The 23,819-nt window shown below is 43.4% G+C and overlaps 1 long non-coding RNA gene across 2 annotated transcripts in view; it reads right to left on the reverse strand.

The window, feature by feature from the left end:
- The window catches only part of LOC131276368 (uncharacterized), a 146,394-nt gene that overhangs the window by 121,627 nt on the left and 948 nt on the right, over window positions 1-23,819 (reverse strand). The gene's annotated exons all lie outside the window — the stretch shown is intronic.

A 23,819-nucleotide genomic window follows, 5' to 3' on the forward strand; every position in this document is an offset into this window, starting at 1 on the left:
GCTGCAATCTAAAAGGGCCCAGCTGTTCACATTGTTACTTTTTGTTTTTTTCAACATTGGATGCTAGTACTGGGTCAATGGAATGCTACCAGCTTGTAAATTCCTTACAGGTTTCTATGGTAATGAATGTCCTCAATTGCAAGGCCCAGTTCCACACCCAGTGACAGCTTGACTGAGAACATTGAACTTTGACTTTGAAAGAAATTTCTCTGGCATTATGAAAGCCAATACTCTGCTTTCCAAGCTTTTGCAAAAATAACGTCTTGCTCATCGCACTGTGCACAGGATTCAATGCTCTCAGCAGGAGGAAGCCATTTCAGCTGAAGTAATTTTGTGCTACCAAGGACAACACTGCAAACACAGAGTTCTGCCAGTTTCTGCTCAGCACAAAGAGATTCTTGAAACGTAGGCAGGGAAATGACAGCTGCCTGTGTGCAAGATGGTGAGAGAAGGGGAGGGAAGAAAAAAGAAAAAGAGAGAACGGGAGTGATAGGTGTGGGATGTGTCATTTGTTTCTTAGCAATTAGCTATTTGGGTCCTTTAATCTCTTCTAAAGGATTATTATAAACTGTCCTTTAACTACAGTGCCTTGGATTCTAAAGTAAAAGCTGGTGACTAATCCTTCAGATTTCTTCTCAGCTCCATTTTAAGCAGATGCTATTTTAATCTTCTGATAATGGTAACTTTCTGGTCTTTGAAGGTAGGAAAGCAAACTTGTCGATGGCCTTGGTGAGCTGGTCACTTCTCTCTCCACCATCCTTTGCATAAAGCAAAGACACTGCTACCTGCAGCCTCTCTCTCACAACAATAGAAAACAATCGAAAACTTTTGTTCTCCCCAAGAAAAATGGCATTCTCAATTTTCCATGTCACACCCAAATTCAACATTCTCGTGTTAATCTTTCAAACCTTTTATATTCTCATTTTCGAGGTAATGTTTTGTAAATAATGCTTCTCTGTATTTCTCAGGCCAATTCCAGACACCCAACATACCAGCTTGACAGCCTGATGTCCAAACCTATTCCAGTGTCCCCGGCTCATTGATCCACTGCAATTCCTACAGGTACTAGCTGGGTCCACATTCCCAAGGCAAGAGGCAGCCATGCCCACTGAGACCTTACCTCTTCAGGCACGAAGGTGAGGGGGGTGACAAAGGAATAGAAAAAAAGCGTGACTTGAGGATTTAACTGTACCCCAACACAAATGCCTAAAGTGAAATATTGACACTTCAAAATAGGCAACTAGGGATGAACAGGAGGGAAAGATAGATTAAGTGAGGAAAGAAAGGATGAAAGAGAAGGAGGGTGTGGTGTCTGGAGCTGTATGTACCCCAGAAAAACATGTTCTTAAACTTAATCTACAAAAAAAGAAAGAATAAAAATAAAATAAAATAAACTTGGGAGCCAAGAGTGCCTACAACTGAAAGCAGGAGAATTGCATCCAGCATCCATGTGGAATCTAAACCCCCTCTTGATATAGATGTGGAGTGGACACAGCCATTCTAAGGTCCACAGGATGGAGGAATAGAGTATGGATTAGAGTGGACTTACTGATCACGAACTATTGTGATTAGTAATCGAAGAAAATGTGGCCTTGGTGTGGAGAAAGTGGCCATGGTGGCTGCTGGGGGTAGGGAGGGAGAGGAAGAGATGTGATGTGGGGGCATTTTCGGGGGTTGGAGTTGTCCTGGGCGGTGCTGCAGGGACAGTTACCGTACATTGTATGTCCTCCCATGGCCCACTGGGTGGACTGTGGAGAGTGTGGGCTATGGTGTGGACCATTGACCATGAGGTGCAGCGGTGCTCAGAGATGTATTCACCAGATGCAATGAATGTCTCATGATGATGGAGGAGGTTGTTATTATGGGGGGAGGAGTAGGTGAGGGGATGGGGGGTATATGGGGACTTCATATATTTTGAATGTAACATTAAAAAAATAAAGACAAAAAATGCTAATATACTAGAGAGAAGGAAAAAGTATAGCAGCTGTGTACAGTAGAATTATAGAGAGATTGAGATGTGAAAATAAAGTAAAATAAAATAAAATAAATAAATAATCTTAATCCGTCCTGGGGATGTGAATCCATTGTAAGTAGGACCTTTCGATGGGGTAGCTGCAGTGTAAGGTGTGACCTGAGTCAATCAGGGTGGTTCTTGATCCCATTCCTGGGGTCCTTTATAAGCAGAATGAAATTTTGACAGAAAAGAGAGAGAAAACCACAGAGGGAACAGCCAGAAGCTGAACAGAAACAGACCCTGAAAGAGAAGGGAGAGGCCAGGAGAGGCCGCCATATGCTTTGCCATGTGACAGAGCCCAGGACCACGATCACCGGCAGCCAGCCCCAGAACGTCAGTTTCAGAAGAAAGCATTGCTTTCCTCATGCCTCCCTTTGTGACTTCCAGCCTCAAACTGTGCGCCAAGAGAAACCCACTGTTGAAGCCAACCCATTGCCTGGTATCTCCTTGAGCAGCCGTGGAATTAAGCAAAGGGGTAGGGGGGAAAATGGAAGAAAGTACAGAATCAGGCTTTCAATTTGAAATAGATACTAGGCTCCCGCGTGGTTTCTCATCATTAGGTGTATTCTTGTCATCTTATTATTTTTCAGTAAGTAACAGTATAGGAATGGCTATGGGTTCCTTGTCGATTACCTAAAAGTTTGTGGCAGGGAATTCTAAAACTAGAAAAAAAAAATTTTTAATTACAAAAGTTTTAAATGACAATTTCAAAAACAAAAATAAAGAGGAATTGAAATGCATTTTTGGAGAAAAATGCTCTAACGATGTACATAAATGTCCCAGATTGGGAGAAATCGCCCCAGAAATTTTTCTAAATGTTAAGATGATATTGCAATCACTTAGCTCTTCCCAGTAAATACCCTGGTATTTCAGTATAAACATTAAAACACAATATTCCTACTTAAGACCAGAAATGCTGCTTACCCTCCGTAAGATCAGAATCACAGTGGAATGGCAGAAAGAGCAGTGGATTTGTACCAGGACCCATAGTTCTAGTACAGATTTTGCTACTTTTTAGGTGTGAGACTTCATGCAATTGAGCCTGTTTCCCCATGTAGAAAGGAGGCTACCACCTCTGAAATGACGATCATGGGGATAATTTAAAGGAAATTCAGAAGTCCCCTGTAACTCCAAAATGCTGTTCAAAAAGTCAAGGCAATTTGAGATATGAAGACTGTAGTAGAAGCAAACCTAAAAATAGTTTTTAAATTGACTTACTGAGCTCTGAAATTTAATTTGCTCAGACTTTGCAGACACCTTGGTGGCATCATTACCATCGTTTTCTATTGTCAATGCTTCGTCACCAGGGATCCTAATAAGAAAAGAGTAGAGACCTAAGAAGCACAGTATCATGGCCTGGTCAACCCTGCAGAAAGGTTAGTTAAAAAGCATCTGGGGCGGCGGACTTGGCCCAGTGGTTAGGGCGTCCGCCTACCACATGGGAGGTCCACGGTTCAAACCCCGGACCTCCTTGACCCGTGTGGAGCTGGCCATGCGCAGTGCTGATGCGTGCAAGGAGTGCCCTGCCACACAGGGGTGTCCCCCGCGTAGGGGAGCCCCACACGCAAGGAGTACGCCCCGCAAGGAGAGCTGCCCAGTGTGAAAGAAAGTGCAGCCTGCCCAGGAATGGAGCCGCACACATGGAGACCTGACTCAACAAGATGACGCACAAAAAGAGACACAGATTCCTGTGCCGCTGACAACAGCAGAAGCAGACAAAGAAGACGCAGCAAATGGACACAGAGAACAGACAACCAGGGTGGTGGGGGGAGGGGAGAGAAATAAATAAATCTTTACAAATAAATAAATAAATAAAAAAAATAAAAAGCATCTGCCCCCCCCCCCAATCAGAAGCAGAGTGGGCATCACCACCGCCGCCAGCTCATCAAGATTGAGGAATGAACAAACATAAAGGGAGAATGCAACTATGGACCAAAGCATAAATTATTATTATTCTAGCAATGGGAGAACTTGTGTCACTGATAGAAAGACAGTGGTCACGAGAGGTTCTGTGGGGAAGGAGAAGAAAGAAGAGGTGTGATATGGGGCAGTATTTGGAACATTGGAATTATTCTGCATGATACTGCAATGACAGATACAAGTCATTACACATTTTGTCAAAAACCTATAAAATTGTGTGGTGCAAAGCTTGTACCATAATGTAAACTATAGACCAAGGGTAGTGGCAATGCTTCAATATCTGTTCATCAATTGTAACAAACATCCCACACTAAAGAAAGATGTGGGGCAAGTGTGTGTGGCAGGGGTATATGGCAATCCCCTATATTTTCAATGTAACTTTTATGTAATTTAAAACTTCTTTAAAAATAAAGGAAAAAAAATACTTTTTTGCTAATAAAAAAAAGAATCTGTTTCATACTTCTTTGGCAAAAGAAAATTAACTGCCATATTTAAAATTTTTATATGCCATACTCATTCACTGTAAAATGGGGAAATACATATTTTTTTATCTGGGGAAAACACATATGCCTGACCTAGGGAAGGGCTGTTCTTTAAATGGAACATTGCCATTTATTTTGATATTGAAGGAGGGACTCCTAATAAAATGTTCATGTATTCACAGTGAGTAATTCTAAACACTCACAAACACAGCACAATATCTTAGACAAGTTGACATCCCAGTCACACAGCAAGGTATTTCATCCAACCCTTGGAGATACGTTTCCCATTAACTGTATGGTATTTTCAAGGAGTAATTGTCATGTATTCACCTCTCAATTATTCTGTATTAACTGAAGGCAGGATTTCACACTAGTTTACATGTACATTTAAATTATTTCTACCACCTCTTTTTATGTGTCTAGGTCTGCAGATATACCTACTGCATAATAATTCAGAATTAATTAAAAATGCTTAATAAAGATGAAATTGTAGCTTTCATTTTGCCTCTTCGAACTCCTGTTTCTCTTACTTTCCTCCTTAATTAAACTTTAAAGATACTTAGTAAAATAAATAGAAACTTTTTTTTAAACCTCTTTATTTTACTTGATATTTTCAAATATTCAAATCTGGAGCTTATTCTTTAATTTATTATTTCAGTTACTATTCTATGTTGATGGTAAAGTTTAATATCTCAGGGAGATTTGGAAAAATAAGGATTGACTTAATTGCCTGGCCCAAACACAATTAAATGTAAGTATTACAATGTAATGTTAACAGCCTAATCCCAATTTCTTTTTCTACCCTTCAGGTCCTTTATTTCTTGCAGGAATAGCACTCCGTCAAATGAGAGGTATATTAACCAACCACCTGTTTTTTTAACAAGTTATTTTATTTTCAGATATGAATGATCTTTGCAAAGTTTAATTTTTTAGGGTAGTGTTTTTCCAAATGCAAGTTTCAAACCATTAGTAGGTCATGTAATCAATTTAATGCAAGGTTCTTAACCAGGGGTCCGTGAGCTTGAATTGAAATTCAAAAAAACCTTATTCTTGTAGGGACGTGTTGGTGCAGGTACGATAAATTTATTAAATAATGCACAGTATAGTGTCAGCTTAGTAAGGGGTCTGTGGCTTTCACCTGCCTGGCAGAGGGGTCCGTGGAATAAAAAAGGTTAAGAACCCCTGATGGAGATGATAAGACCAGCTTCTTTCTTTCCTTCTTGGTAATAGAAGAGAAAAGAATGTAATATATTCTGTGTAATATATAATGTAACAGAATAGAAGAAGAGGATGCATTTCACATAGTAAGGGTAAGGATTGTTTCCTGAAATGTTTTGTTTCAAATACATAAACACACACACATGCTCACAGGTAAAATACATTTCTTACTCTAGGTTCCTAAGGGTGAAGGCTGTCGTGTTAGAGGAAATAAAAACGACAGCAAAGCACTTTCCTTCAAGTCCCCGGGGACTATGGGAAGAAGAAGACGGAGGTAGAGGAAGCAGGTACTCAGATCCAAGGAGGCTTGGGGAAGACTAGGGGAATTCTCTCCACTCGGGATGTGTTCTGAGCATCTGCCTTGGGAAATGAAGCCTGCACAGGATTCGGGGATGGCGATGGAGACTTGAACAGATACTCATCATGCTGACACGTGGCAACGCAGTAGGACCTCAGGCAAGAGGTGCTAGGGTTGGGAGCACTAAGCTTTCTCCTGAAATTGAATACAGCGGCTACAATGATCATCGAATCAGAAAAGAAAGTGCTACAAACACGGTCAAGGCCAAATATGAACACCATGCAGCCTTAATGTTCGTTACGGCAAGTCAAGGCGTGGGGTGTGCTGAGATGCAGCATTCCATAAGCAGAAGCCGTGGCAGCCCCAGTCAGTGCTTTCCCCATCTTAGCATTTATAGTATGTTGTCATCCCCCAGCCCTACAGCTTATGGGAACCAGCTCCCTAAAGGAGACTACAAATCACTCAAAGACCCTGGTGCCGTTGACCAGTCCCCCGGACCGGAGCAGGTGCCGGCAGACCAGAACCTGGGCTGAGCGATTTGATGTGGTCAGACTTTATTTTTATTTTTTAGTTCTTTGTGTCTGGTTTCTTTCACTTATCACAATGTGTTTTGTTTGTTGGTTTGGATTTTTGGGGGGCAGACTTTTTAACTTTAGTATTCTCATAAATCTGTAGTAGCATCTCCTTGAGGTTTTGATTTTCATTTCCCTAATGATGAGTGACGTTGAGTGCCATCTTAATTTGCCCTCCCTGTACCTTCTTTGATGAAGTGTTGTATTAGTCAGGGTTCTCTAGGGAAACAGAATCAACAAGAGGTATCTGTCAATAGTAAGAGATTTTATCAGAGTCTCTCACACAGCCGTGGGGATGCACAAGTCCAGGTTCTGCAGGCAGGCTGCAACCAGGGGCTCCAATGAAAGTCCAGTGAAGGTCCTTGATGAGTTTCTGGGAGATGTTGGCTGTTCAAAGAGCATTCTCCCAGAATGCTGGTATCACTTCCCCTTTTAAGGCCTTCAACTGATTAGATAAACATCATTGCTGATGGTGATCAGCAGGGAAAACTCAACACTCATCATTTTCCTGTTGTATAAGAGATTTGTTTAGAGGACAGAGGGGAGGGGGTGAGGAGGACTGAAAAGAAGAGGAAGATGTTCCTTGCTCCCTTGGTGACAGCCTCAATGTCTTGGGAAGACTGAAAGGCAGACACAGGGATGGGGCTTCCCACACCTCAGGGATGATGAAACAAGATAACAACAGGATAGCACACTGCTTGCCCAGTGTCATCTCCGGGATTCCTCTTCTTCCAGCATAGAAAAAAGCTACTAAAGAAGTCCCAGTTACAATCCAGGAGACATGGGCATTGTGACATGGTCTAGCTCATGAAGTAGATTTAGGATTTCTCTTGATATCCCGCCTCATTTTCAGTATTTAGTATTTGCATTGTGATCTTTCAGTAATTGAAGACAGAAATTGAGATTGTTAAGAACAAAGATATCATGGAGGAGTGGGGTGAGAGGAGTGGGGGCTATATGGGGACCTCATATTTTTTTAATTAAAAAAATTAAAATTTAATTAAAAAAATTAAAACATTAAAAAAATAAATTAAAAAAAACATTTCAAATGTTCTCTCAAATGCTTTAGGAAAGTAAATGTATATAGATATAGATAAATAAGCATAAAGAGGAAATAATAAAGCATATGTACCAAATTATGAACAACAACAAAAAAGAACAAAGATATCGAAAGGGAAAGAAATTGCTTATGGAAACTGCATCCTGTGGGTGTGTCTGCATAAACCCAATGTAATCTCAACCTTTATTTTCTTTTCATCCAAATATTTAATCCATTTCCAGTAAGTTCAAGGGGCCCTTTAGGATAGAATAAGGATAATAAATATGAACATTAACAACCCATTTGAAAAATATGGGCAAAATATTTGAATAGACACTTGCCATGGTTAGGCTAATGTGTCAACTTGGCCAGGTAATTGTGCCCAGTTGTCTGGTCAAGCAAGCACTGGGCTAACTGTAATACAAGGGCATTTATGGACTTCAGTCCATTGCCTTTACCACAGTGGTAAATCGTAGATGGCTGATTACAATTACGTCAGGGAGATCGCCATCAGCAATGAATGATACTTTATCTAATCAGTTGAATGCCTTAAAAGGGGAGGTGATACCAGCATTCAAGGAGAATTTCCCAGCTAGTCTTTCAACAGTCATCGTCTCCCAGGAACTCATCAAGGACCTTCACTGGACTTTCATTGGAGCCCCTGGTTGCAACCTGCCTGCAGAATCTGGACTTGTGCATCCGCATGGTCTCATGAGAGACTCTGATAAAATCTCTTACTATTGACAGATACCTCTTGTTGATTCTGTTTCCTTAGAGAACCCTGACTAATACAACACTTCATCAAAGAAGATACAGGGAGGGCAAGTTAAGATGGCACTCAACGTCACTCATCATAGGGAAATGAAAATCAAAACCTCAATGAGATGCTACTACAGATTTATGAGAATACTAAAGTTAAAAAGTCCGCCAAAAAAAAATTACAAACAAACAAACAAAAAGCACTATGCTAAGTGAAAGAAACCAGACACAAAGAACTAAAAAATAAAAATAAAAAATAAAAAAATAAGAAGTCTGACCCCATGAATTGTAATCCAGGATGTGGAGCACCTAGAACCCTCAGACTTTGCTATTGAGAATGCAAAATGGCATGAGACCTTTGGAAAACAGTTTTACAGTGTCTTTTTAAAAAATTAAACACATTTATCACATGATCTTCCCATTCCAAGGGATTTACTCAAGAGAAAGCATATGTTTATACAAAGATTTGTACATACATGTTTATAGCAGCTTTATTTGTAATAGTCAAAGCTGGAAACAGTACAAATGCCCATCAAGAGGTAAATGGAGGGAAGCAGACTTGGCCCAGTGGTTAGGGCATCCGCCTACCACATGGGAGGTCCACGGTTCAAACCCCGGGTCTCCTTGACCCATGTGGAGCTGGCCCATGCGTAGTGCTGATGCGCGCAAGGAGTGCCGTGCCATGCAGGGGTATCCCCCGCGTAGGGGAGCCCCACGTGCAAGGAGTGCACCCCGTAAGGAGAGCCGCCCAGTGCAAAAGAAAGTGCAGCCTGCCCAGGAATGGCACCGCACATGTGGAGAGCTGACACAGCAAGATGATGCAACAAAAAGAAACACAAATTCCCGTGCCACTGACAACAACAGAAGCAGACAAAGAAGAACACACAGCAAATAGACACAGAGAACAGACAACTAGGGCAGGGGGAAGGGGAGAGAAATAAATAAAATAAATCTTTAAAAAAAAAAAAGGTAAATGGATAACCAAACTTTCATATAGTCATATAGCCTGGTGAAAAAGAAGAGAAAGCATGCCTGCACAGCAAGCCAACGCCTGTGTGGTGAGCCTTTGCACCACACAAGTGAGTCACACACCGCAAGATGATGGCGCATCAAAAGAGAGACAAGGGGAGAGTCAAGGTGAAGCACAGCAGAGACCAGGAGGTGGCACAATTGACAGGGAACCTCTCTCCACATCAGAGGTCTCCAGGATTGAATCCTGGTAAATCCTAGAGCAGAGAAAATGAGAAGAGAAGACAACACAGACAGCAAAAACAGCAGGGCAGGAGGAGGGGAAGGGGGAAAAATAAAAGTAAATAAATAAATCTTAAAAAAAAAAAGAGAGAGGAAGAGAAATCCAATGGCCCATCTCCCATTTGACCTCTTCTTGGCATCTGATACGGTGATCACGCCCCACCATTTTATCTTTCTCTTCTCTCCTCTTTTGTAATCACAGTCTCTGGGTTCTTTTCCTATCTCTATGACCCCTCCTTCTCCATCTCACTCACTGATCCTTTCACTACTTCTTAGAAGTTGGCATTTTCAGGGCTATACTTAGCCCTTTTCCAATCTTATACCATACTTTTCCTTGGGGATTTCAACCACTCCTACTTTAGCCATCACCATCCTGCCAATGACTCCCAAATCCACATCTTCAACTGTGACCTCTCCCCTGACTCCAAACTCATATCTATCTGGAGGTTGTATCAGCACCTGAAATTCAATATATCCCAAACTGAGTTTATTCTCTTCACCCAAGATTCACTCTTTCCTATACTTCCTATCTTGAGCAGTGTCACACCATCCACCAAAATCAGAAAACTGTAGTCATCTGACAATTTCTCCCAGTAATCAGCTACTAAGTCTTATGATCTCTCCTGCAAATGTTTTTCAAATTCATTTCCTCCATTTTATATCCAGTGTTGTCTTTTATATCAATTTCTTTTTTTTTTTTTTTTTTTTAGGTACCAGAGGCTGGGGCCCCTGAGTGGACTTTTTCATTTGTTTTGCTTGTCTTTTGTTCTTTTTTGTTTTTTTCAGGAGGCACTGGGAACTAACCTGGGACCTCCCATGTGGGAGGAGGGCACCCAACTACTTGAGCCACATCCACTCCCTCTCAATCCCTTCTAAGACTGACCTATCCTTTCTCTAAATTCCTACTGTTTTCTCCACCTCTGCCTGCCCCGTGATCTTTCTAAAATGTGAATGAACCCCACCACCACTTTCAAGTCTTTCAATGCTTTCCCATTCCATGGCAGTCAAACTTTTAACATCTACAACAATCATCAGATAATGTGTTTAAAAGACCAGAGTCCGACCTCACATCCTAGAATTTCTGCTTCAGTAATTCTGAGGTGGGTTCAGGAATCTATTTTTAGCAAAACTCTTGGGACTTTTAATGTGTAGGTGGGAAATACTTGGAGAAATGCTGGAGATATTTTTAACAGCCCTAACTGGGGGGTGCTACTGGCTTCTAGTGGTGCTACTAACCACCCTACAATGCATAGGGTAGCCCCCACAATGAAGGATTATTGGGCTCAAAATGGCAATGGTCTTGAGGTTGAGAGACTGGCCCAGAGGATGTGGTTTCATTTCCATAGCATGATATACAAAGCTCTTCATGACTTGGTCCTTCCTTAACTTCTCAGTTTGAGAGCCACGGAGAGAAAACATTCCACTAGATGGAACAATTTACAGTTCTCCAAACTCACCATGTTCTTTTGTACTTTCTAATCCACCTTCACGTGGGCTGCCTCTTATGCAAGGAAACCTCTCGCTTTCTTGATCTATCTGGTAAACTCATGCTTATCTTTCCTCCTCCATCCTGGACAGCTTTCCCTGTCCTCCTTCAGATGCTACTGCTATTTTTTCTATGCTCTCTCATATATTATTGAGACAGATGGGAGACAAGAACCACCTCCCACAGTGAAACAGAGAAAGTCAGACCCTATGTCTCTAGCAGCATCAACTGGGCATGAGACCTAGCTTTGGTCAATCAAAAACTTTTGCCTGGACCATGATTCTTGAGGGAGTGATGCAGAGCTTGTGGTAGCTGTGACAGGATCGAGAACCTCACCACCCCGCAGGGACTATCTGGGGCAGCAGAGTCCAGTGGCAAAGTGACAGTGATAGCATTTTAAGTGACTCTTCTTATTTATGATTTTGGTTATACCTGGTCTCTCTTGGTTCCTGCTCATTTTTCTAAGCCAGGCTTTTTAGATTCCTCATTGATTCTGTGAGCTAGATAACATTCTTCCACTTATATTTCCATTGATCAGTTTCTACAGTTTTTAGCCAGGATTCTAACTGGCACAGCCCTTGTCCTTAAGCCATGCCAGGCACTAGAAAGAATTCAAGAATGATTTGTTGAATAAAAGTCATCATTAAGAGGGAAAGTGAACAGAATTCATTAGAACGTATTTGTCCGGGGATAGCAAGTTTATTGGCAGAAAATACACAGTTGGTCTCTGTATTAATATATCAACTCTTATGGAGTCCACTGAAGACGAATTTGATTATAGCCTCTTCCCTAAATTAAGGAAATATTTTCCAAAATAGAGTCCAAAAAAATAAGTTGAAGTTGCAAAGGAATGAAATGATGGGTTATCACCACGCAGTTCTGAGATTAAAAAGGACAAGGCTATACTTGTTGTGCAAATTTAAGACCACTGTCAACCCAGGAGAAAATGAATGAGCACTGCTTAAAACTAATCATTTCAATTGAAAATAGCAAAGAATAAAAACCAGTAAAAAGGGGCTTAATGAAAAAAATAAAGGAAAGTCTGAAGAAAGAACTCAATATAAATGTGAATTGTGGAGAATGGGTGTAGCTCAGTTGGTTGAGCACCTGCTTCCCATGTACGAGGTCCCAGGTTCAATCCCTGGTGTGGCCTTTTTAACAACAAAAAAATAGTAGGGAAACGGACTTGGCCCAGTGGATAGGGCATCCGTCTACCGCATGGAAGGTCCGCGGTTCAAACCCCGGGCCTCCTTGACCCGTGTGGAGCTGGCCCATGTGCAGTGCTGATGCGCGCAAGGAGTGCCATGCCACGTAGGGGTGTCCCCCACGTAGGGGAGCCCTACACGCAAAGAGTGCACCTCGTAAGGAGAGCCGCCCAGCATGAAAGAAAGTGCAGCCTGCCCAGGAATGGCGCCACACACATGGAGACCCGACGCAGCAAGATGAGACAACAAAAAGAGACACAGATTCCCGGTGCCGCTGACAACAACAGAAGCAGACAAAGAAGAACACACAGCAAATAGTCACAGAGAGCAGACAACTGGGCGGGGGGAGAGAAATAAATAAAATAAATCTTAAAAAAAAAATACCATCCTAAAAACATTTTTTAAAAAAAATAGTAAATGTGAATTGTCGAGGCCAACTAATTTGGATAAATTATTTCTTTCAATTTATTAAAAGCTGAAGTGATTCTCCTAATCATAAGAAATGTTTAGAAGGTTCTAAACATTATATACATGTGCAAATACACATAGCAACCCATTAAGAAGCAACCTTCAGTTTCTTTAGAAAGATGCTGCCTGCCCAGAGTGATCTCAGAACCTGTGCCAGTCCTGGAAGTTAACAATTTACAAAAAGAAATTGAGAGCAAGTGTTTAGAAATGTTTATAGCAAATTGAAAAACTTTATGCCTGTTGAATCTAATAGTAAAAAAAAAGTTGACTTGTAGTTTGCAGGTCTTTTTAAATTTCATTGAAATTGAAAATATAATTGAAAACAGAAAAAAAGCTGATCCTTCGACTAAGTTTGGGAAACACAATTCTAGGATCTTAAAAATTGGTTCATCTATGGAAATAATAGTTCGTGGAAAATGGATAAGCTTGGTATTTCACATCTAACAATCTTTAGGGGGAACAAAGCATCAGATGGAGGTTCCTGAGACTGGGGATTTAATGTGTCACAGTATATTCCTTGTTTGTAATATCCCGTTGCCCCTCCCCACTGGGTCTATCTCCATCAGGAAAATGAGGAACTTCCCACACAATTGAGGCAAAAGCCATGGAGAACAATGAACTGGGAACATACTTCTAGGGAGGCGTTACTCAAGTAACATCCCCATTTCCAATTGGCCCCTGCAGGAATCACCCACTGGGATTTCAGAATCACTAAGGACTGGTGACTACTCTAAATCTTCCATCCTTCCCTTTTCCAAATGGGAATTTCTATTGCCTTTGTCAGGTTCTTGTTCCACCACTGTATATTAGGAGCATGACTGAACGATAACTTCATTAATTTTTAACTGGTTGATTGATTAATGGGTTTAAGACATAGATTTCTGGATCAAGATGAGCCACATCCAGACGTGCTAGAGAGATTATCAGAAGGCACTAGACTTTGAGCCTGACTTAGGGAAGAAGGAATGATATTTCATAGGAAGCTGATATGGCTCAAGCCATTGGACACCTGCCTACCACATGAGAAGTCCCAGGTTTGGTTCCCTGTGCCTCCTAAAGAAGACAAGCAAGACAGCAAGCTGACGCAACAAGATGATGCAGTGAGATGATGCAATGAAGAGACACAATGAGGAAACACAATGAGAGATACATAAACAGGGAGCAGAGGTGGCTCGAGTGATTGGGCACTTCCTTTCCATATGGGAGGTCCTGGGCCCTGTTCCCAGTGTCTCCTAAAAAGGTGTGCACACAACAAATGGACATAGACAGCAGACAGTGAGCACAAACAATGGGGAGGCAGGTAGAAATAAATAAAATAAATCTTCTTAAAAACCTTCAAACTTTATTTAAAAAATATATTTTGTATGTAGAATGGAAAAAAAAAACTGTTTTGACAAGAGGGGGAAACTGCGGTAAGTTGTTTTATTTATTCAAACTCTCCATCCCTAGCAGACACTTCCCTGACTGTACCTCCCACCCACTGCCATCAGGCCTTGTAACTTGCTTGGGTCTTGGGCCAGTTCTTTCCCAGAAGAATCTTTAAGAGCCATCACATAGTTTCACTACAGTTCTTTTCCTTCTGCCATGACATTCTCCCAAATAAGGGCTATTCCTTTAGCCTGAATCCCTTTGTGAAAAGGAAACAGAGGAGAGGAGTGTCTGACCTGCTGCTGACATGCAAAATGAATGAGAAATAAACCTTGGATATGGAAGTCACTGAAATTTGGGGAGTGTTGCCACAGCATAACTAGACAAGGCTGATGCACTAAACCATAGGAATAAAGGTCTAACTCCTATCGTTGTTGTTTTTGTTGCTGTTGTTGCTTGCATAATACATTTATACAGGATAGAAAAGGGAGGTAGCTTATAAATAGGAAAATATTCTGATATATTTTAACTAATATGGTGATGAAGGAAAAGAGAAGAAAATATAAGGTGAGTGTGCGACAGGCTGTTGCACAGGCAGTAAGTGAGACCACAGAAAGGGAAAGTTTCATCTATTTATCAGTCTGTTCAGGGAAGACATTGGGCTTGGTTTGGGGGGTTTAGAGATGAGGAAGAGGTGGCCCTCCCTGCAGGGTGTCGTCCTTGGAGAATCAGACATGACTTTAAATAAGTTGCAGCATGGGAAGTAAAAAAGAGTGACCGGCAAAGTGTCAGGAGAAAAGAAAAAAATAAATTGCATGGGCCTGAGGACGAGAGTTATAAAACTTGATGGACGAGCTGAATTCTAAGTGATCTGGAAAGATAAGTGTGAGTTTGCCCCTTAGGCAAATAGGGTGTGTTTGGGGTTGCCAGGAAAAGGGCAAGTATGTGGAGAAATGAACAAATACTTCCCAGGGTGGCCAAGATGGGAATTCTGGGAAGGAAGAAAATGTAAAGGCACCAAATCTTATGTGTTTACAGGACAGTAATATACTAAAGTACCCCCAACCCCAGCTTAGCTTTATATAGAAAGGCTATTACTCAAAAAATGGAAAACATCAAGTGTTGGAGAGGATGTAGGGAAATAGGAACACTTGTACATTGTTGGTGGGAAAGTAAAATGGTGGAGGTGCTGTGGTAAATAGTTGGTGGTTCCTCAGAAAGTTAAGTATGGCATTACCATATGATCCAGCATTCCCACTTCTAGGTATATACCCCAAAGAATTGAAAGCAGGGACTTGAACAGATATTTGCACACCGATGTTCATAGTGGCATTGTTCACAACTGCCAAAAGTGGAAGCAACCCAAGTGTCTACCAAACTATGAATGGGTGAACAAAATGAGGTATATACATACAGTGGAATATTACCCAGCCATAAAGGGAAATGATGTTCTGAGACATATGACAACATGGTGATCTTGAATACATCACGTTGAGTGAAATAATTTAGGCACAAAAGGCAAATATTGTATGATCTCACTGGTAAGAAATAAATAGCATAAGCAAATTCATGGAGTCAAAAACTAGAATCCCCTGCGTGGCACAGCACTCCTTGCATGCATTAGCACTGCGCATGGGCTAGCTTACCACACGGGCCAGGAGGCCCTGGGTATTGAACCTCTGAACCCTCCATATGGTAGGCGGATACTCTATCAGTTGAGTCACGTCCGCTTCCCTAGAACAAACATTTTAAAACACCATAATGTAAATTATGGACTATAGTTAATAGTTTAATTATAATTAATACTGTTTCATCAAACTATGTATAAGGGAGGATATGAGAACTCTGTATTTCCTCATGATTATTCTGTAAACCTACAACTCCTCTAATAAAAAAATAAAAATTTTAAAGGAAACATGCATCTATCTTCACCATGTGAGTATAAATTCCAAGAGCACAAGGATGTGACACTTTTGTCTGTGATTTTCCAGTCGGTTGTTCAGTGCCTAGTACAGAGTGGGGCCTCCAACATGTTTGTTTTATGCTCATGACATGCTAGGGAGCACAAGAGAAGCATTTAGCGGGAAGAGGATGTGGCTCAAGCAATTGGGCTCCCACCTACCATACAGGAGGTCCAGGGTTCGATGCCCAGAGCCTCCTGGTGAAGGCGAGTTGGCCCGTGTGGTGAGCTGGCCCATGTGGAGTGCTGGCCCGCACGGAGTACTGCCCCACCCGGGTGTGCTGCCCTGCACAGAAATGCTGCCCCATGCAGGACTGCTGGCCCTCATGGAGAGCTGGCGCAGCAAGATGATGCAGCAAAAAGCGACGCAGAGGAGAGACAATAAGAAACACAGCAGACCAGGGAGCTGAGGTGGAGCAAGAGAATGATCGCCTCTCTCCCACTCCGGAAGGTTCCAGGATCGGCTCCCAGAGCCACCTAATGAGAATTCAAGCAGACACAGAAGAACACACAGCGAATGGACACAGAGAACAGAAAAGAGAAGCATGTAGCACTGACTGCTGATTTCAAGGGTTTTACCATTTAAAACAGTCGGTGAACCGTCAAAGCTGGTTAATTATTACGTTTAAATTAGGTGGCAGGGCCAGAGCACACAAATAATCTTGGTGTGGTTCCTGCCAAACTCGTCGTTCCTGTGGCCGGTGTTTAAAATGAAAGGCCTACAAAGGAGACCAGATTGATCAAAGAGGATCAACCACAGTAAGACTCGAGCTGCGTCTTGGAGGAGCTGGGTGGCGAAGGAGAAAGGAAAGGGCTGCTCTGGACGGAAATGACGTGACCCAACAGGGGATGGGAGGAGAGGAAGCATATGTTTGGGGCCAGGCAGGAGAGCTGGCTGGCAGGAAGGTTGTAGATCCTGAAGAGGGGCGGGAGGCAGGCCCAAGAGGCAGAGCGAGGCTAGGTAGGGGGGGTCAGGAATATCAGGCAGGGGGTAAACTAGGCCACTGGGGCGACTGGAGCTTTGTAAGCAAAGCACCGGAAGTATTCTTCTCCTTAGCACTCCAAGCACAACTCCCACCTCGTGGTGGTGCTGGCGGCTGAGCTGGCTAGAGAGGCCTGGTGGTCTCCCACAGGGGAGCCAGGCAATAGGGAGTCCTGTGGAACTGGATGTAACCAGTATGTTCAGCCCCCATAACCAGAAACACGATTTCACTTGTGTCTCCCATTGTGATTTCTTTTCTTTTTTTTAAATTATCATTTTTTAAAAAAGATACATAGATCACATAAAATGCTACGTTAAAAAATATAAGAGGGAAGTGGACGTGGCTCAACTGGTAGAGCGTCCGCCTACCATATGGGAGGGTCCAGGGTTCAAACCCAGGGCCTCCTGACCCGTGTGATGAGCTGGCCCACCCGCAGTGCTGATGCGCGCAAGGAGGGCTGTGCCACTAGGGGTGCCCCCGTGTGTGGCTGCCCCATGTGCAAGGAGTGTGCCCCGGAAGGAGAGCCGCTCCGTGCTAAAAAAGCACAGCCTGCCCAGGAGTGGAGCCACACACACTGAGAGCTGACGCAACAAAAAAAAAAGATGCAGTTTTCCAGTGCTGCCAAGGGTGCAAGCAGACACAGAACACACATCAAATGGACACAGAGAGCAGACAACAGGGGGCAGGGGAAGAGAATAAATAAAAATAAATCTTTAATATATATATATATGAGGTTCCCATATACCCCACTCCCCACATCCCCCACTCCTCCCATATCAACAACTTCTTCCATCATGTGGCACATTCATTGCATTTGATGAGTACATTTTGGAGCACTGCCGCACAGCACGGATTACAGTTTATATTGTAGTTTACACTCTCTCCCAGTACGTTCAGTGGGTTATGGCAGGATATATAATGTCCAGCATCTTGTCCCGCAATATCATTCAGGACAACTCCAAGTCCCCAAAATGCCCCCCTATTACACCTCTTCTTCCCTCTCCTTGCCCCCAGCAACTTCCGTGACCACTGTCTCCACATCAGTGATATAATTTCTTCTGTTGTGATTTTAATCCTTCTCATAGGGGCAATCCTTCCCCTGACCCCTGTTTGAAAACAAGGCCATGATGCAGCCCTCCGTCCCATGCTAATAGAATGTCCAGCAAACGCTCTGGGTGGCAGGTGCTGCCTCCACCCAGGAGATAAAGAGTTTTTAACCCAACATCTCAATCCCTGCTTCAATCTCCATTCAGAGGACGGCTTCCCCACACGCCACTGCCCCGTCCCTCACCCCCGGGAGTAAGGAAATAGGACACAGAAAGAGTGTGTGTTTGGCTGCTTCTCTTTCCCATCCTCTGTGCACTGGCGGCTCTTCTTGGGTTCCCTGAGACTGGAAACGTGTTGAGGAAGGAAAGAGAAAGAGGGTGTTCTTTCTTGACGGACATTTTGAGCAGGGCATCGTGCTCTCTCACCCTAGCTCCCTCTTTTCCCTCAGGGAGCTTTGTGGTTTTCTTGAAGACATCTCGGCTGAGCTCCTCTGGGGGCAGCTTCCACGACGTAGGCGGTACATTCTGTGCCTGCAGCCGCTCCTCTCTCTTGGCCCCTGGTTTTCCGGCTGCCCATCTCACACAATCTGTGGGAGCCCAGCATTCTTCTGGAGAGTCCTCGTGAGCAGGAGCCAAGTCTCCACGTAGGTGCTGTCTTCCACGGGGCCCCACATCTGAGATCAGGGAAGACACCACGTAGGTGTTGTCTTCCACAGGGCCCCACATCTGAGATCAGCACTCTTGGACACAGCCACCTGTTTTTCACGCCCACTGTCTCACCCATTGGGTATTTTAGGCAGGAGCCAGACTGTGGTTGGGGAACCTATATCAAGCACTCCTTGGGTAGGTGGGTGGGGATTCCAGTCAATGTTCCTCTCACCATACCTTAAACATATAAGAGCGAAGTACCTTCTACCCAGCTTTCATCTCAGGGACTCACAAAATACAAACGACTTTCTCCAATTAAATCTTCCCAGTCAACAAGAAACTAACCCATATGGGAAGCGGATGTGGCTCAACTGATAGAGCTTCCACCTACCATATGGAGGGTCCAGGGTTCAATACCCAGGGCCTCCTGGCCCGTGTGGTGAGCTGGCCCATGCGCAATGCTGCCGCGCACAAGGAGTGTCGTGCCAGGCATGTGCATCCCTGCGAAGGGGGGGTCCCACGTGCAAGGGGTGCACCCCGCAAGGAGAGCCGCCCCGCATGAAAAAAGTGCAGCCTGCCCAGGAGCAGCATTGCACACATGGAGAGTTGACGCAGCAAGATGATGCAACAAAAAGAGATGCAGTTTCCCAGTGCCACCTGACAATACGAGCGGACACAGAACACACAGCAAATGAACACAGAGGGCAGACAATGGGGGTGAAGGGGAGAGAAATAAATAAAAATACATCTAAAATAACAGAAGAAAGAAACTAACCCACATTCCTTTGTTTTATGATCCTGATTACCAAGTAGAAATTGGGACGCTACTACACAGTGGAAGTAAAGAAGAGTTTGCCAGGGATACAGGAGATCCCCTAGGGTGACTCTTAGCACCACCGTGCCCTGGGATTAAAGTCAATGGAAAACTGCAAGAACCCAGTCCAGGCAGGACTACTTGCGGTCCAGACCTTTCAGGAAAGGAGCTTTGCATCACCCCACCAGGCAAAGAGCCACGGCCAGCTGAGGGGCTTGCTGAGAGTAATGGGAGCATGGGTAGTAGAAGAAGGTTGTGATAAACAGTACTTTCGATCATGTGACCAGTTGCAGAAGCAAGGACTGTAATTATTATCAGAACAGACACAGTGAGCACCAACAATGGGGTGGGGTGGGGGAATAAATAAAGAATAAACTTTTTTTAAAAAATGCAATTAAACACCGAAATGAAAACCAATTTTTCTTTTTTAAAGCACTAATAAATGCATTCCAAGCACCCTAAATTAAAACCTGCCCTTCTACTACCTTCCTTTTCTGCTGAAATTCAGGGTAATATGATATCATGTGGTAGGATAATAAAAAAAAAAGAGAATAATCTAAAGAAATTACCTTTACTCTAAAGAAATAACCTTTAGTCTAAAGAAATAACAGTTCATTGGTATACAATCTTCCAGGAAATTTTCTGAAGCAGTCAGAACATTCAATTAGGAAAACCTCAATTATCTGATTGCTAGCTCTTCTTCTGTGCCACCAAGAAAACAGTTAGCTAACAATAGCATGTCCAGGAAGCGGACTTGGCCCGGTGGTTAGGGCATCCGTCTACCACATGGGAAGTCTGCAGTTCAAACCCCAGGCCTCCTTGACCCGTGTGGAGCTGGCCCATGTGCAGTGCTGATGCACGCAAGGAGTGCCGTGCCACACAGGGGTGTCCCCCGTGTAGGGCAGCCCCACGCTCAAGGAGTGCGCCCCATAAGGAGAGCTGCCCAGCGCAAAAGAAAGTTCGGCCTGCCAGGAATGGTGCCACACACACAGAGAGCTGACATAGCAAGATGACGCAACAAAAAGAGACATAGATTCCTGTACCACTGACAACAACAGAAGCGGACAAAGAAGAACATGCAGCAAATAGACACAACTGGGGGGGGGAAGGGGAGAGAAATTTAAAAAAAAAACAATAGCATGTTTTCCTTTTATAACAAACAAACAAAAATTGCCTGGTCCAGGAAGGGAAGCCCTCGGCTGATGGACTTTTAGACCTGAAAGAACCTCAGGGATCTTCTCCATTTCTTGTCCAGCTTCAAGATGGATTTGAAAGGAGCTGCACTTGAGGTTTTGTTTGGTCCCTTCCATGAACCACAGAAGAAGCTCCTGGAGATTAGCTTGCAGTTATGGAACAGAAGGAGGTCAATTGGCTGAAACTGGGAGGCCATCCAGGCCAGGTGGCTCCAGGAGCACAGGAAGGCAGGGCACTTGGATTTTGAGTTTCTACCATGGTCTTTAATTAATTGCGTGACTTTGGAGAGTCACTTAGGTCCAAGGTCACATAGCTAAAAAACAGAAGAACAGGGGTTTTAACCCAGGTTTGTGTTCATCTCCGAAAATCTGAGATTTTAATGCTTTAATGCTGGGAGCAGATGTGGCTCAAGCAGTTGAGCACCTGCTTCCCACATGGGAGCTCCCAGGTTCAGTTCCCGGTGCCTCCAAAAAAATAAAAATAAAACACACACACATCATCTCAGGGGAGCCTATGTGGCTCAGTGGCTGAGTGCCAGCTTCCCACATCCAAGGTCCAGGGTTCAATCCCTGACTCCGGTACCTCGAACCAAGAAGGAAAAAAAAGCTCTAATGCTGCACCTCTGTTTAGACCTCAATTAGCTAATTTGTAAAATGGAATTGGAACTATCTCACTACTTGAAGGGAACAAGCTCAAGTTAATATCTTGAGATCATTCTGGCTACACCAACCAAGATACTTATCTCTATTTGGTTTGTGGCAGTTTGGAGTGTTTTGTAGCCCTCAGAAAAACATGTTCGTATACTTAATCCATTCCTGTGGGTATGGATCTGTTGTAAGGAGGACCTTTTTTTTTTAAGATTTATTTATTTATTTATTTATATTTCTCTCCTCCTCCCCCTGCCCCCCATTGTCTGCTCTCTGTGTCCATTCACTGTGTGTTCTTCTGTGTCTGCTTGCATTTTTGCCAGGTGGCACCAGGAATCTGTCTCTTTATGTTGCATCATCTTGCTGTGTCAGGTCTCCGTGTGTGCGGCATCACTCCTGGGCAGGCTGTGCTTTTCTTTGCATGGGGCGGCTCTCCTTGTGGGGCACACTCCTTGCACGTGGGGCTTCCCTACATGGGGGACACCCCTGCATGGCACGGCACTCCTGGCACACATTAGTACTGTGCATGGGCCAGCTCCACACGGGTCAGGAGGCCCTGGGTTTGAACCCTGGACCTCCCATATGGTAGGCAGATGCCCTATCCATTGAGCCAAGTCCATGTAAGCAGGACCTTTTGATGAGGCTACTTCAGTTAAGGTGTGGCCCACCTCCATCAGGACAGGTCTTAGTCCCTTTACTAGAGTCCTTAATAAGAGGATGAAATTCAGGCAGAGAAAGTGAGAAAGCCACAGGGAGCAGCCAGAAGCCAAACATCAGTGGATCCCAGAAGAGAAGGGAGTGACCAGGAGAGGCTGCCATGTGCATTGCCGTGTGACAGAGGAGGCAGGAGCTGCAGTCAGCACGAAAACACCACAGTCTTTGCAGGGAAAACATCACAGTGATGCTGCTTGGATTTGGACTTTTTCTTAACGTCAAAACTGTAAGCATAAAATTCCCATTGTCCATCTACCACATGGGAGGTCCGCGGTTCAAACCCCGGGCCTCCTTGACCCGTGTGGAGCTGGCCCACGCACAGTGCTGATGTGTGCAAGGAGTACCATGCCACGCAGGGATGTCCCCCACGTAGGGGAGCCTCATGTGCAAGGAGTGCGCCCCGTAAGGAGAGCCGCCCAGCACGAAAGAGAGTGCAGCCTGCCCAGGAATGGTGCCGCCCACACACAGAAGTGACACAAGATGACGCAACAAAAAGAAACACAGATTCCCGTGCCGCTGACAACAACAGAAGCAGACAAAGAAAAAACACACAGCAAATAGACACAGAGAGCAGACAACTGGGGGCGGGGGTTGGGCGGAGCGGCAGGGAAGGGGAGACAAATAAATAAAAAATAAGTCTTTAGGAAAAAAATTCCCATTGTTTAAACCAACCCATTGCATCGTATTTGCTTGAGCACCCAAGAAATTAAAACAGGTTCAATAAAATGCAGGTGTGTTTTCCTGTGTTTTGTGTTTCAGTGTCTTGAAAAACTTTCGACGTTACTGAAAGCCAGAAAGCCACTTTCTCAAATTTATATATTGGGAATCTAAACGTTCTCTGGCCCTCTTTCCATCCTTTCCCATTACCCTGCAAGTGTGCAGATATCCTGTGAGCTGTGTTTCCAAAGTTTCTCTTTTATTGAGGAGGCATGCATTTTAAGCTGTTCGTGTGCAAGGTATTTTCAAGTAACTTGGGATGAAATTCCATGGAAACAAGGACGTAAGAAGTAAAAGTAAAGTTTTAGTCAGGGGTTCTCCACTCTGGCTACACATAGAATGGCTTGGGGAGTTTCTTTAAAAAGACTGACACCCAGGTCCCAAGCCCCCAAAGAGTCTAAATTCATTTAGGTGTTGCCTTTTTTTTTTTAACTATCCAGGGACAGCCAGGTTGAGAACAGCTCACTCTCTCATGACACTGAATATTTGTTAATTTAGCTGGGAAGCGAAAAAAAAAAAAATCATTTAATGGAACTACCATTTTGAAATCATTTTAATCATCTGTTATTTTATTCATTTATTTTTCCTTCTTAGAGGAGTAGTCCGTTTACAGAAAAGTCATGCTTAAAATACAGGATCCCCATACATCATTTACCACGAGCACTTTCTGTTGGGTGTGAAACATTTGTTATGACTGATGATAGCACATTTTATAATTGTACTATTAATTAAAGTCCATGGTTTAATTTAGGATTCGCTATGTAGTGCAGTTGCATGGACTGTTATTTTTATTCTGTTACCATATATACAATCTAACATTTCCCCTTTTAATCATATTCAGAGACATATTTCTGTGCTGTTAATTACATTCACAATGGTAAGCTTATCATCACCCCCATTCATTACCAAAACATTTCCATCATTCCAAATAGGAATCCGATATATTTTAAGCCTTAACTTTCCATTCCCTAGCCTCATCCTGTCCCCTGGTCATCTATTTTCTAGATTCTGACTCT

The sequence above is a fragment of the Dasypus novemcinctus genome, chromosome 28, assembly GCF_030445035.2.
Source record: "Dasypus novemcinctus isolate mDasNov1 chromosome 28, mDasNov1.1.hap2, whole genome shotgun sequence".
Taxonomy (NCBI): Eukaryota; Metazoa; Chordata; class Mammalia; order Cingulata; family Dasypodidae; genus Dasypus; species Dasypus novemcinctus.